General features: G+C 41.1%; 1 long non-coding RNA gene across 1 annotated transcript; it reads left to right on the top strand.

Annotated features, from left to right (window-relative positions):
• On the top strand, positions 1,661-2,650 carry LOC107618286. The gene is made up of 2 exons (XR_001615185.2): positions 1,661-2,117; positions 2,419-2,650. It is a non-coding gene; the product is annotated as an uncharacterized LOC107618286 (long non-coding RNA).

Genomic DNA, 15,131 nt, shown 5'->3' with positions numbered 1-15,131 from the left:
AAAATCCAAATGGCGCAATCTCAATGGATATGGAAAGTTAACATCTAGGCTTTCCAGAAATATATAAAAGTCCACACTTTTCTTCGGAAATAAAAGCCCAAAACTGGCGTTCAACGGCAGCCACCAGTCTCATTCCTGGCGTCCAGAGCCCACAGGGGAGCAGCTGGCGTCCAACGCCCAAAAGGGAGTCCCTAGCCAGCATTCAGCACCCCTAAGGGGTACTAGCTCGTGGAGACACTCAAAGCTTAGCCCAAACACTCACAAAGTGGACCCGGAAAGTGGATTCTCACACCCCTAAGACTAGTCTATCATATTTCTGTAATCCTTAGTCATTAGATTAGTATATATAGGAGAATATCACCCTTGTTTAGGATCTTCTTCCTCTCCCATTTGAATTCATCACTAATTTTGTACAATATGAGTTACTAACCTCCTAAGGTTAAGGTTAGGAGCTCTGCTGAGTTTCATGGATCAATAATATTACTGTTCTATCTCAATATGTCGAATTCTATTCTCTTATGCAACCTCGTTCTTCATCTTATGAATTGAGGGTGACCCGTGACAATCACCCTTGTTCTACCTGGGTTCTGTGTGAGTCCTGACCTGGATAGCATTGAAATAAAGCTAGAGATTGTATTGCGGATTCCAATAGAGTACCTGGGCAACTTTGGATACGTGACATGAAATTCCGTTGACTGTGGGTAAGTGAGGTATCTATGGCGTTAAGGCTAGAGTCAGAGAAGCAGAACTTTCTGATCCAGAATATCTATCTTGTCTATGGCACCTTGAGCAGGATCATGAAGGGGAGTAGATTGCTTAGAGCTTCATCTTCTGCTACAGTGAAAAACCTAGAGGTGGCTTGATAAGAGGACATGAGTCACTTCAACATGGTGGATTGCTGCAGTAGATGAGTTTAACTTGATGAGAGGACATGAGTTAATCACTTACGGTTGTCATTGAAGGAATCAGAAAGTTATTGAAGAAGACAGTAAGAAAAGTTAATCCGGAAAGACAAAGCATCTCCGAAGCCTCAACCGGTCCCATACCATTGATTTCACACCTATCTAGTAATGTTTTATTTATTTATCTATTTTATGCATTTTTTCCGTGACAAACTATATTTTCTATCCGCCTAACTAAGATCTGCAAGATAACCACTGCTTGCTCAAACCAACAATCTCCGTGGGATCGACCCTCACTCACTTGAGTTATTAATTGGACGACCCGGTATACTTTCCGGTATATCTGTGTGAAATGTGTAGAGTCATTTTCGTGCACCAACCATCTAGTCCAAGTTCTGAAATGAAGCCAAGAAACAAATATGGTTTTCGCTAGAAAAAATGCCACTTCATGGTGATTGAAGGAATTGTTCTTGGACATCGAATTTCGAACAAGGGAATAGAGGTCGATTAGACTAAGGTGGAAGTAATCAAATGATTACCACCACCTACTAAAGTTAAGGCAATCAGAAGTTTCTTGGGACATTCGGGATTCTACAGGAAGTTTATAAAAGATTTTTCCAAAATTGCAAAACCCCTGTTAGGGATGGCAATTTCCCCCGACGGGGCAGGTATCCGCGGGGATTTACCCGTCAGGGAACGGGGATGGGGATATTTTTTCACTCATGGGGAACGGGGATGGGGACCCGCAAAACAAATGACCAAAATATCCCTAGTGTATATATATTAGTTCTGAAACCATAATTTCTAATCCCCTTCTCTCTGCTGCTTTTCACTTTCCTTCCCTTAAAACTCTGATTCTCTCCTTCTCCCTCTCCTTCCCTCCTCCACTCTTGCCGTCGTCCGCCGCCCTCGTCTCCTCAGGTCACTGTCTTACCGCAAAAAGAAGAACTGTTGTTACTGCCTCGATGGGGTCCCCCTCATTCTCTTAGATTCTCTTCCTTTCCTTCTCTCTGCGACACTCCTCCACTTAGACCTCTCACCGCCATCCGCTACCTTTGTCTGCTCTAACTCACACGCCTAGCACCCGGCCCTAGGAGAACCGACATCGCCGGATGCAGAATCATCACGAGGAGCTTAAAGCGTCACCGTCTTCGGTAGAGGCTGTCCGGTCTCCGTCGCCGCCTCCAGCAAGATCATTGGCTACATTTCCTTCCGGTAAGTTAACCTCATAATTTCTGTGATTTTTATTTACTTGAAGCATTTGTTGTTTTTTTTCATGTTTTGTAATTTTTGTGATTTTCTTTGAATTCCAAACAATTATCTTGTGATTTTGCTTCATATATGTGCTTTTGTTTTTTTTTTTAATAATGCCCAGTGACTAAAAGAAATTGAAATTGAATGTTTGAAGTTGTTGATTATTTTTTGAGAATATGTGGCATTGGATAATTGAATATTAATTTTTGAATGTTTGAAGGATTTGATTATGTTTTAATCTGCTTCTGTTTTTTTTGTGAAGGTTGAAGTGGGTTTGCAGAAGATCTGTAAGTTTTGGATGGTTTATGGCTAGTTTGTGCAAGGCAATGGTAACAGTTTTAGATTTGTTTTGTTTTCTTCTCAATTAGTGAGGTCGGATGAAAATTGGTGTTTGATGTAGCTGATTGTTTAGTTTGGTATATGGTCGAATTTGGCTAGAGTGGATTTTAAATTGGATGAATAGATATGAAAGTGTTTATGGTTTGGATTTTTTTAGTGCTTGATTGATTTTGTTTGGATATAAATTGTGAACTTATGACTAAATATTGTTGGTGATGGAGATTATGATTGTAATGATAATTGAGATTTTTTATTTTTTCTGATTTTTTTTTGTTTTTCAAAATATCCGTGGATATCCGTGGAGACTCCGATTCCCAGCGGATACGGGGTCCCCGTTACCCGTCGTGGGGATAGGGCGGGGACAGGGACGGATTATGGGAGACGAGGATGGGGGTGGGGGGCATGTCCCCGCCCCATGGAGACCCGTTGCCATCCCTAACCCCTTTGCAATCTCTTAGCCACTGACACTCCTTTTGTTTTTGACAAGGATTGCCTGCATGCTTTTGAAATTCTGAAGGCAAAGCCTATCTCCCCACCTACTGTCTCTGCACCCAACTGGGAACTGCCATTCAAACTAGTGTGAGATGCTAGTGATTATGCCATTGGCGCGGTTTTGGGGCAGAGACATGATAAGCTCATGCACGTCATTTACTATGCCAGTCGCGTTCTAAATGACGCACAAAGGAACTATACCACCACAGAGAAAGAATTACTTGCAGTACTCTACGCCATTAACAAGTTCAGCTCTTATTTAATCGGCTCGAATGTTATTGTCTACACTGACCATGCTGCTCTCAAGTACCTTCTAGCCAAGCAGGATTCCAAACCAAGATTGATAAGATGGGTATTGCTCCTTCAGGAATTCGACATAAAGATTCGGGACAGAAAAGGATTAGAAAATTAGGTTTATCCAGGATTGAACCTGCAGCACAGGAGTCCCCTCCCACCACTGAGTTGTCCGAGACCTTTTCTGATGAGCAACTCTTTGCAAAGCACCTTGGTTTGCTGACATTGCAAATTACAAGGCTATAAGGTTCATCCCCAAATAGTACTTAGCATCATGTATGAGCCCTTCAAGTCTTGGGTATGGGCCCTTGGATCCTGAGTTTGAAGCAATTATCTTCATCATTGGGCTTAGCTTTGCTTGCAGAGAGAAAGAGTGAAGTAGGCAGGGACTTTTAGCTCAGGACGTTAGTGGTGTTAACGTTAAGTGAAAGTGTAGGTTCGAGAACGTTAGTGACAATCACCTTTTTCACTAACGTTGCTCACCCAAGTATGAGCCACGTTAACCTCAACATTAGTGGCACAAACGTTACCACTAACGTTGCCTCTTGGTCCTTCGCACACGTTATTGGGACTTACCTTTCCCAATAACGTTGATAAACCTCCCCCTTCCCTACGTTAGAGTCCACGTTAACTAAGTTAACGTGGCTCTTAACGTAAGCTTGCCAATCCTTCGAGAACGTTAGTGACACTTACCTTTGTCACTAACGTTTCAATGTGCCCCTCTTTCTAACGTTAGAGTCCACGTTAACTAAGTTAACGTGGCTTCTAACGTAGTCATGCTAGCCATCTCCAACGTTAGTGACAAAGGTGAATGTCACTAACGTTGGAGATGGCTAGCATGACTACGTTAGAAGCCACGTTAACTAAGTTAACGTGCCTCTTAACGTGGGCTATGATGGCTTCGAGGACGTTATTGGCGATTACTTTTCTCATTAACTTTGCAAGTTAGCTCCCATTCCACGTTAGAGGTCATGTTAACTAAGTTAACGTGCCTCTTAACGTGGGCTATGATGGCTTCGAGGACGTTATTGGCGATTACTTTTCTCATTAACTTTGCAAGTTAGCTCCCATTCCACGTTAGAGGTCACGTTAGTTAGATTAACGTGGCTGCTAACGTGGATCTTCCTTGCTTCTTTTTGTCCTGAAATCAAGCAATAAAGTGCATCAAAGTTCTAATCCAAGTCATGGGAAATGCAACATCCAATGTGTCATTAAATTCATGCAAAATCCTCATGAAATCATGTAAAGTGCACAATGTATACTTGAATCAAGATGTAAGTGAATATCTACCCAAAAAGAGCTTATTTTCTAAGAAAATGCATGAAACTACCCTAAAAATAGTAAAGAAAAGGTCAGTGAAACTGGCCAAAATACCCTCGCATCACAACACCAAACTTAAAGCTTGCTTGTCCCTAAGCAAGTACTGGAACAAGAGAATGATGAATGGAATGCCAAGAGAAATGAGTCATTCTTGTGGAAGTCATGTTTCGGGTTTTATGGTGGTTTCATGCCTAGCAACTTAGGTTCATTCCTTCACTGGCTTTCAGACCTTTATCATGTCCTAGAATACTCACTGTGATTGCATCCCATGAGACTTTTATTCATTGATCCTTTTTTTGTCATTTCAGGGCTTATTTGTGTTCTTAGGCTAAGTGCTCTATAAGGGGGCAACTCTTTAAAATAAGCTTTCAGCCAACACTCCGGAATCAGTTGGTTTAAGGTGCTAGGTGTTGAAGCACCCCTAAGGACTTACTTCCTCAAGTCTCTCCCCCATACATACACACCACAGGCATATGGTTTGTTTATTTTCTTTCCTTGAGGTCTTGGTGTCCAGCACCTCTTTGGGCTACTAAATGTTCTGTAGCAAAGATTGCTCTTGATGGTGGACTTTCAGCTGATAATCCCAGGTTAGTTAACCCAATTTACCAGGTGATAAAGCACCCCTAAGAGCTTAGTAATCCAAGCAGATCCTTGGTACAGGAACACCACAGACACGTCCCTCAAGGCTCAAACCCTTGGTGCCTAGCCTCTTTTCTTGCTATTTTTTTCTTTTATTCTTAAACTTTGATTGTTCATTCCCTTTTTCTTATTAGGATCTTATTATTTAGCTAGTCTCATGGGTATGTTCAAAGCATAGTATTCATGACAGATAGTTGTCTTCCCACCTTGTGGTTGAACTAACTTAGCTAACTTATGACCACACCACAAACTCAGGAACTTACTCCATAGTATGAACTCCACTCTGGTCTTTTATAAAACACTCATTCTCTTTTCATTTGATTCAAAAGGACAAGCATATAAATAAGTAAGGAGATGATGCAGTAATGACATTCAGACTAGCCAACACAGCCCTAATCAACAAAAAGTTTAGAAGACATAATTGAAAAAAGGTTCAAACTATCATGGAAGCATGTTCTATCTCATACAAGATCTTTCTTATTTAAAGCATAGTAAAAGATGGACCAAAGAAGGAACTCCACCACCTTTTACTCATGTGGTTGCCCATGCTCTCCTCCTTGCTTGTCCTCTTTGTGTCCCTCTTGAGTGCTCGTACTCCCACTCCCTTTGCTCTTTCCAATCAACTTCTTCCAGAAACCACCATCTTCCATCTTCTTCTTTAGTGTTTCCTTCTGCTGTTTCACTTTTCTTTCTTTTTGTTCTACAAAATCTTTTTAAACCTCATCATATGTAGGGATAGCATAGTGTATATGATGCATATGACTAGACATGTAGCTCAACTTGGCTTGAGTGTTTACGTTGAACTCATCCCTATGTAGTTGCCGTCCTTCATTAAGTACAGTGAACTCATTGAATGCTTTCATCTGAGCTATTTGCCGCTGATTGAGTTCTTGCAAGTGCTTATCTTAACGTTCTTGCCTCTCAGTAACTTGGTGGATGGCTTGAGTGAGCTGGGAGTAGTGTTCCTGTTGCTGTTCCATTTGTTGTTTCTGCCACTCTTCTTGTTGGCTCATCTAGTTGGACTGAAAGTTTAGTATTTGCTCTTGTCCTTCTATATGTCTCATCCCCAAATCATCAATGGCTCTTAGAAGGTGATTCATATTCAAGTTAGCTGGGTCATGATGTTCTTCTTGTTGATATTCTTCCTGACGAGATTCCTCTTGATGAGCTCCTTCTTTCGCTTTTTGCTTTCCTATTTGGGGTCTTCTTTGTTGTTGGGCGGGAGTAGTATAGATCAGACGCTGGAGTGTAACTAGCCTTCCAGGATTCACCCAGTCTGGATTGCTATCCTCGAAGACTACCTTGGCTCTTGTACACAATCTGAGAATAGTGCTGGGGTACCAAAGCCTGGCACCTGAATCAACCTTCTCAGCTGACTCTTGAATCCCCTCAGCTATGAGTTCATGCACATTGATTTCTCCACCCTGTACTAGGCAATGTACTATAGTCGCTCGATTGATATTGACCTCTGAATTATTTGCAGCTGGGAGGATAGACCTCCTTACGAGTTCAAACCATCCCTTGGCCTCCGGTATAAGGTCTCCCCTCTTGATGAACTGGGGTCTCCCATCTACATACCTCTCCCAGTCAGCTGCTATAACACAGATATCAGTCACGATTTCTGTGAGCTCATCATTGTCAGGGCTCTTACTTATACTTGCATGATAATTGAGCTCATCAAAATGTGGTGATTTTAGGTGAAGAGTTATTGTTATAGCATTTGGGCTGAAGTCCACCTCCTTTCCTCTTACGTAGCATTTGAAGGTTGAGGCCTTGGTTTTGTCTTCTCTAACTACATTTGCATAGAACTCTTTAATGAGGTTTGCATTGATCTTCCCCTCTGGATTCGTGAGCCTTTGCCACCCTCTTTGTTTAATTTTCTCCCGAATTTGTGGGCACTCGTCTTCATTGATTTGGAAGGTTAACTCGGGCAGTATCTTTTTGAGCTTTATCCGCTCAAATTCTTGTTCATGGAACGCAGTTTTGAATCTCTTCTCATCGAAAGGAATGCTCTCCATTGGTTCCTTCCTCTTTTGCCTCTTGGAGCTTGATGATGCCATGAATTTGAGTTGCTGTGTGAGGATATTGGAAGGTACAAATAGATGAGGAATTTGGTTGGTTAGGACGAGGTGTGATGAAGGAATTTTGGATGCCGAAAGTGTGAAGTGTGGAGAGTGGGAATTTGAGTGTGAGGGGTAAGTACGCACTAGGACTCACTTATATAGGGAGATGATGAGGGGATGAAAGGTATGGATTGATGTGGTGGTTGTTGGATGGACGGATGGGGTTTTGCAGATCATGAGCACAAGGATCCTCATCTTTATGAGGGCTATTGGTTCGGTCTTCAAGGGTCTCCTTTCTTCAATGTTGCATGGCAACATTTTCCAATGCATTCCCCTTTGGGGCACGTGTGTTGTATCCTCCTTTTGTGGTGTCCAAACCTTCTTCATTTAATTGTCCAATCAATCCTCTTCAATGCTCCTTTCCTTTTTCCTATAAAAATAAAATAAGAAAAAAAATCAATATCATAAAAAAAATTTAAACTTTACGGCTAGAATAATAAAGAAAAAAAATTAGATTATTTATTCATGAACACCAACTAACTAACTAACTGTGTATCCTTATATGCATATTCGTGGCACCTTGGGTGACACCAAACTTAGTTTGGAGCACTATGATGAAAAAGTCTTTGTTCAAAGCTCCAAGACTAGCATGCTCTGAGTTGCATTCATGCTTTCTTGGCATGCTTTGAACACCAAACTTGTTCTTCACTATATACTGCATAACAAGGATTTCACCAAGTGTTAGTCAAGTTTGGGTTGGAATTCATAAAAATTGACTTATTAACTATTTTCTAAAAGCATATAAAACATGGGTTGCCTCCCATGAAGCGCTTCTTTAGCGTCACTAGCTTGACGTTTCGCCTTCATTAGGGAGGTCGATAGTGCTTCAAGTCTTCTCCTCTGGCAGTAGACCTATATCCAGTAGTTGTATCAATAATCTCTACATGTTCCAAGGAGAGAACTCTGTTGATAGCGAAGACTGATGAGAGGATTTTTACCAGTAAAGAGATTCATAGAAACAGTTGCGTTGTAGATATAGTCTCTAAACCGACAAAAATTCCTTCATACAAACGTTTTGGGTGTCACAAGTAACAAACCCCTTTAGAAATTGTTAACCGAGTATTCAAACCTCGGGTCGTCTTCTCAAGGAACTGCGAGGAAGTATGATCTTACTATTGGCTATAAAGGTTGTAATCGGGGTTTAGAAGATGAGAAGCAAGTAATTTAAATGACAAGTAAAGTAAATGGCAATTAAAATACTCTCCCTCTCAACTAAATCTAAATCATTGAAAAGTAAAATATGCGAGCTCCCTTTGAATGGGTGCATTCCCACACTTTATAACCTCTGGTCTATGCTGTCTGTACCTGGATCTGGGCCAAAAAGGGCATCAGAATTTGCTGGGGGCGTATTCTGTAAATTCTGATGCGTGGCCTCTGTCACGCGTCCGCGTGGGTCACGCGGTCACGTCATTTGGAGCTTTTCCTTGCCACGCGGTCGCGTCAGTCATGCGGCTGCGTCGCTGCTGATTCGTGCTTGGCACGCGATCGTGTCATCCATGCGATCGCGTGGATACCAGTTTCCTTAAAGCTCCGTTTTGCTTTCTCCTTCCATTTTAGTATGTTTCCTTTTCCATCCTTTAAGTCATTCTGCCTTAGAAAATCTGAAACTACTCAACACACTGATCACGGCATCGAATGGAAATAAAGGTAACTAAAATAATTAATTTTTAAAGCTTAGGAAACATGTTTTTCACAATATGACATAATAAGGAAGGGAGAGTAAAACCATGCAATTAATGTGAATAAGCAGGTGAAGGATTGTATAAATCACTCAAATTAAGCACAAAAGAACTCATAAAATATGCGTTTATCAAAGACCTTAGGTAGCTGAGATGGTACAGTGGAGAGATCAGGGGGATATCTTGGAAATAAGCTGAGATCACTTTATCCCCTGGAGAGAAGTCCTCTGTAGGGATCTTTTTGTTCCTCCACCTCCTTGGTACCTTCTTCTTTGTTCCTTGTGATGTTGTCTTACTCTTTGTGGCCTCTTCTTCTAAAGGAATTTTGATGTTGTCTTCACATGCCTCTGGTGGTTTAGGTTCCTCCAGCTTTTCCTTGAGCTGTGACAGCTGCTTGTTTCCTTGTCCATCAACCAAGGGAATCTCCGGATGAGCTTGTTGTTCTTCAGTACTCATCTCTTCCTTCAGTATCTCACTGTGATCCTTCCTTGGTTCCTTGTTCTCTTGATCGGTTTCTTGTGAGTGTTTGAAAACAGTGAAGGCGAGCTGTTCATCATGGATCCTCAAAATTAGCTCTCCTCGCTCCACATTTATGAGTGCTCTGGCTGTAGCTAGGAATGGTCTTCCCAATATGATTGGGTGAGTGTAACTCTCTTCCATGTCCAATATGACAAAGTCTGTTGGGAGGAAGTATTTCCCAACCTTTACCAACACATTTTCCACCACTCCTATTGCTTGTTTTTGAGTTTTGTCAGCCAGCCTAATGACTACATCTGTGGGTATTATCTCATTGATCTGCAGCCTCTTCACAAGGGACAAGGGCATTAAGTTGATGCTTGCTCCCAAATCGCAGAGTGCTCTATCAAACATTGTTTCTCCTATGGCACAGGGTATGTGAAAACTCCCTGGGTCCTTTCTTTTTGTAGGCAACTCTGGTTGAATGAGGGCGCTGCACTCCTTGTTCATCACTATAGTTTGGCCTCCCTTGAGTGAGCTTTTCCTGGGAAGCAGTTTCTTCATATACTTGATGTATGCAGGCATTTGTTGGATGGTCTTGATGAATGGTATGTTTACATGCAGAGATGCAAACAAGTCAAGAAATCTTGAGTATATTCTCTTCTCCACAGCACCATTGAGTAGTTGGGGAAAGGGTGCACAGAGTCTCAGCAGCTCCTGTTGTGAGATTTTTGGTTCTTGGTGATCTTTTTCCTTCTCCTCTGCTGAGGTATCTCCAGGTTGTTCTGACGGCTTGTTTGGCTTGTCCTCAGTCTCTTTTTCACTTATAGTGGCCATCTTCCAATCTTCCCATCTTACTTTCTTTGTTTTTCCTCTCAGATTTTTCTCTATATCACTTGGGAATCTATCTGTAGGTTTGGGAATCTGCTCAGAGAGATACCCTACTTGAGATTCCAACCTCTTGATGGTGTCTCCCTGGTTCTTAAAATTTGCTCGCACTTCCTCCTTGAACGCCTTGTTGTCTTGAATCTCTTTGCCTATGCCTTCAAGTAGATTCTCAATCCTTGAGAGTCTGTCATCAAATGATGGTGGATTCGGATTAGAGGTGGAAGGATGAGGAGTGTTATTTTGGTTTTGATATGGATGTGGAGAGGTGTTGTTGTGGTGGTGTTGATATGTTCTCTGTGTGAATTGTTGGTGAGCTGCATTGTTGTTGGGGTTGTGACGTCTCTAATCTTGGCCTTGATCTTGTTGATTCCCCCACCCAAAGTTTGGGTGATTCCTCCAACCAGGGTTGTAGGTCTTAGAGTATGGATCATGGTTTCGCCTAGATAAATTCCCAATGTAGTTGGCTTGCTCCTGACTACCCTCTGCTTCTTCATTCACTCCTTCTTGGGTTGCTGATGAAGTGGTGATTGCTGCTACTTAGTTCCTCTCCATCTTCTTGGTGAGGTCAGCCAGCTGCTTGGTAATGAGCTTATTTTGGGCCAGCAGAGCATCTATATTGTTTAGCTCCATCACTCCTCTAGTGTTCCCTCTTTTAGAAGCATAGAAATATTCATTTTCTGCTACAGTTTTAATGACATCTATGGCCTCCTCAATGGTCTTCTTCTTGTTCAAAGATCCTCCAGATGAATGGTCTACTGCCTTCTTTGATTCATAAGAAAGGCCTTCATAGAAAATGTGTAGCTGCACCCATTCATTGAACATATCTGGTGGACACCTCCTTGTCAGGTCCTTAAACCTCTCCCATGCTTCATATAGAGTCTCACCATCTTGTTGCCTGAAAATTTGGACCTCAGCTCTCAGCCTGTTGATTCTTTGGGGAGCATAGAATCTGGCTAAAAATTTGTTCACCACATCTTCCCAAGTTGTCAAACTCTCCTTCGGAAAAGACTCCAGCCACTTGGCTGCCTTATCCTTGAGCGAGAATGGAAATAAGAGTAGTCTATAGGCGTCAGGATGAACACCATTAGACTTCACTGTGTCACATATCCTCAGGAAGGTGGTTAGATGTTGATTGGGGTCTTCTTGGACGCCTCCTCCAAATGAACAGTTGTTCTGAACAAGGGTGATGAGTTGTGGTTTTAGTTCAAAATTGTTGGCGTGGATGGTTGGCTTTTGAATGCTACTTCCACAGTTTCCTGGGTTTGGATTGATGTAAGAGCCTAAAACTCTTCTATCCTCCCTATGGTTGTGAGCCTCTTCTTCATGATGGTTTTCCATGTTTTCTTCCATGTTTGGTTCAAAGTATTCCTCCTCTTCCTCAGCACCAACTACTCTTTTTCCTCTTGCTTCCCTCCTTAATCTAAGGAAGGTCCTCTTCGGTTCAGAATCAAAGAAAGTTGAAGTCCCGCTTCTTCTCCCTGTCATACAACCAACAAAGCACAAGCAAGGAAAATAGATGCAAAAAGTATTTCTGTTAGAATTACTGTTAGTGTGAGTGATGCAATATATTGAACAGTTAGTGGATTAGTGAACTGAATTGTAAATAACTAAAAAAAAACGAAAAAGTAGGGGGAAGGGAAGAAATTAACTAAAACTGAAAGTAAATTACTCAAACAGAAAATTAAATCAAACAAACTAAAAATGCTCAATCTAGTTATCCTCCAATTTAATCATTGTTGATTCAAAATCAATCCCCGGCAACGGCGCCATAAACTTGATGCGTGGAAAACTTTTCTCGCAACAAATTTCCTTTGGCAAGTGTACCGAATTTGTCGTCAAGTAAAAACTCACAATAGAGTGAGGTCGAATCCCACAGAGATTGATTGATCAAGCAACTTTAATTAAAGGAATGTTCTAGTTGAGCGAACCAGAATTTGAGTTGGGAATTGCAGAAAATTAAATGGCGGGAAAGTAAATAGTGGAAACAGTAAATGCTGGAAATAAAGAGATGAATGTAAATAGCGGAAAGTAAATTGCAGAATCTTAAATGGGGATGGGGCAACTGCTCATAAAAGTAAATGGCAGAAATTAAAGAGAATGGGTAAGATCAGAAATGGGGAGTTCATTGGGCTCAGGAGATGTTGCATTCTCCGGATCAAGTTCATTTTCATCTCTTCCTCAATCAATGCATTCATTGATCTCCTTGGCAATCTTAAGTGATCGAATTACAATTCCTTGTAATTCAATCTCTCAAATCTTGATCAATAGCCAATTCCTTGGTCAATTGCTCATGAGAAGAGATGAAGTATGGTCACTGATTATACCACATGCATTTCCCAAATCAAGTGTTGGAAGGATTATAGTCACATATCCATCCACAACCAATTTGGTCCAGCATGAGAAAGCATTTCTAGCATGATCCCTTCATTCCTCTTTCAAGGTTTAGAAGAGATCCAAGTATGAATAGCTTCTTTTCTAAGATAACTACCCAATTGGATGAAGATCGAAAGCTTTCTAGTAAAATCAAGAGAAAAGATAGAAGAAGGAGAATGAAAACTAAAATTGATCCATCAAATTACAACAGAGCTTCCTAACCCAATGAAAGGGGTTTAGTTGTTCATAGCTCTGGAAAATGAAAACAAAGATGGAGAATACATGCTGAAAGTAAACTTGAAGTGCAGAGAAAGTAAAATACAGAGAGTAGTTCTAGGCCAAAGGCTCCCTAAAGTTTCCGGCTCACTAACTTTATCCACGTTAGCTTCCACGTTAACTAAGTTAACGTGGGAGTTAACGTTGCTCATGGTGGCTCTTGGTGGTTCACCCCAACGTTAGTGACAAAGGTAAGTGTTACTAACGTTGGCGACCAATTGCTCTCTCCACGTTAGCTTCCACGTTAACTAAGTTAACGTGGGAGTTAACGTGGCTTCTTATGACTTGGCCAACGTTAGTGAGAAAGTTGAATGACACTAACGTTGGCGTCCCCTTTTCTTCATAACGTTAGAGGCCTCGTTAACTAAGTTAACGTGGCAACTAACGTGTCCACTTATGAGCTTGGTCCAACGTTAGTGACAAAGGGGAGTGTCACTAACGTTGGCCTTATTGTCTTCTTCCACGTTAGAGTTCACATTAACTAAGTTAACGTGACTCTTAACGTGGGCTATGATGGCTTCGAGGACGTTATTGGCGATTACTTTTCTAATTAACTTTGCAAGTTAGCTCCCATTCCACGTTAGAGGTCACGTTAGTTAGATTAACGTGGCTGCTAACGTGGTTCTTCCTTGCTACTTTTGTCCTGAAATCAAGCAATAAAGTGCATCAAAGTTCTAATCCAAGTCATGGGAAATGCAACATCCAATTTGTCATTAAATTCATGCAAAATCCTCATGAAATCATGTAAAGTGCACAATGTATACTTGAATCAAGATGTAAATGAATATCTACCCAAAAAGAGCTTATTTTCTAAGAAAATGCATGAAAATACCCTAAAAACAGTAAAGAAAAGGTCAGTAAAACTGGCCAAAATGCCCTGACATCAGCCATTAGTTTGATGCAGAAGATTTATACCGATTCAGAATTTCACAAAATAATTCCGTTGTTAGTATAGTCCAAACCAATAGTCAATCCTCGAATCAAATTAAATTTCATTTTGTCACATGTACAAACCCCAATGAAAATTAACCGAAGTATTTAGACCCCGGGTCGTTGATGAGCGGATAATTTATACGCTTTTTGGCATTGTTTTTACATAGTTTTCAATATGATTTAGTTAGTTTTTAGTATATTTTTATTAGTTTTTAAATAAAAATCACATTTTTGGACTTTACTATGAGTTTGTGTGTTTTTCTGTGATTTTAGGTAATTTCTGGCTGAAATTGAGGGACTTGAGCAAAAATCATATTCAGAGGTTAAAGAAGGACTGCAGGTGCTGTTGGATTCTGACCTCCCTGCACTCAAAGTGGCTTTTCTGGAGCTACAAGAGTCCAAATGGCGCGCTCTCAATTGCGTTGGAAAGTAGACATCTAGGGCTTTTCAGCAATATATAATAGTCCATACTTTGTCCGAGTTTAGACGACACAAACTGGCATTCAACGCCAGCTTCCTACCCTATTCTAGAGTTAAACGCCAGAAACAGGTTGCAAAGTGGAGTTAAACGCCAGAAACAGGTTACAAACTGGCGTTCAACTCCAAGAGAAGCCTCTACATGTGTAAAACTCAATGCTCAGCCCAAGCACACACCAAGTGGGCCCCGGAAGTGGATTTCCGCATCAATTACTCATTTTTGTAAACCCTAGTAACTCGTCTGATATAAATAGGACCTTTTACTATTGTATTAGATGTCTTTGATCAGTTTTATGCTATCTTAGACCTTTATGGGGGCTGGTCATTCGGCCATGCCTGGACCATTATCACTTATGTACTTTCAACGGTAGAGTTTCTACACCCCATAGATTAAGGTGTGGAGCTCTGCTGTTCCTCATGAATTAATGCAAAGTACTATTGTTTTTCTATTCAATTCAAGCTTATTCCTATTCTAAGATATTCATTCGCACCCAAGAACATGATGAATGTGATGATTATGTGACGCTCATCACCATTCTCACCTATGAACGCGTGCCTGACAACCACTTCCGTTCTACATGAAGATGAGATAGAATGAGTATCTCTTAGGTATCTAATACAGGGGACCGAGTCCGAGATATTAGAATCTTCGTGGTATAAGTTAGAATCCATGGACGGCCATTCCT

The sequence above is a fragment of the Arachis ipaensis genome, chromosome B01, assembly GCF_000816755.2.
Source record: "Arachis ipaensis cultivar K30076 chromosome B01, Araip1.1, whole genome shotgun sequence".
NCBI classification, from domain to species: domain Eukaryota; kingdom Viridiplantae; phylum Streptophyta; class Magnoliopsida; order Fabales; family Fabaceae; genus Arachis; species Arachis ipaensis.
This window is presented reverse-complemented; position numbering and strand designations above follow the sequence as displayed.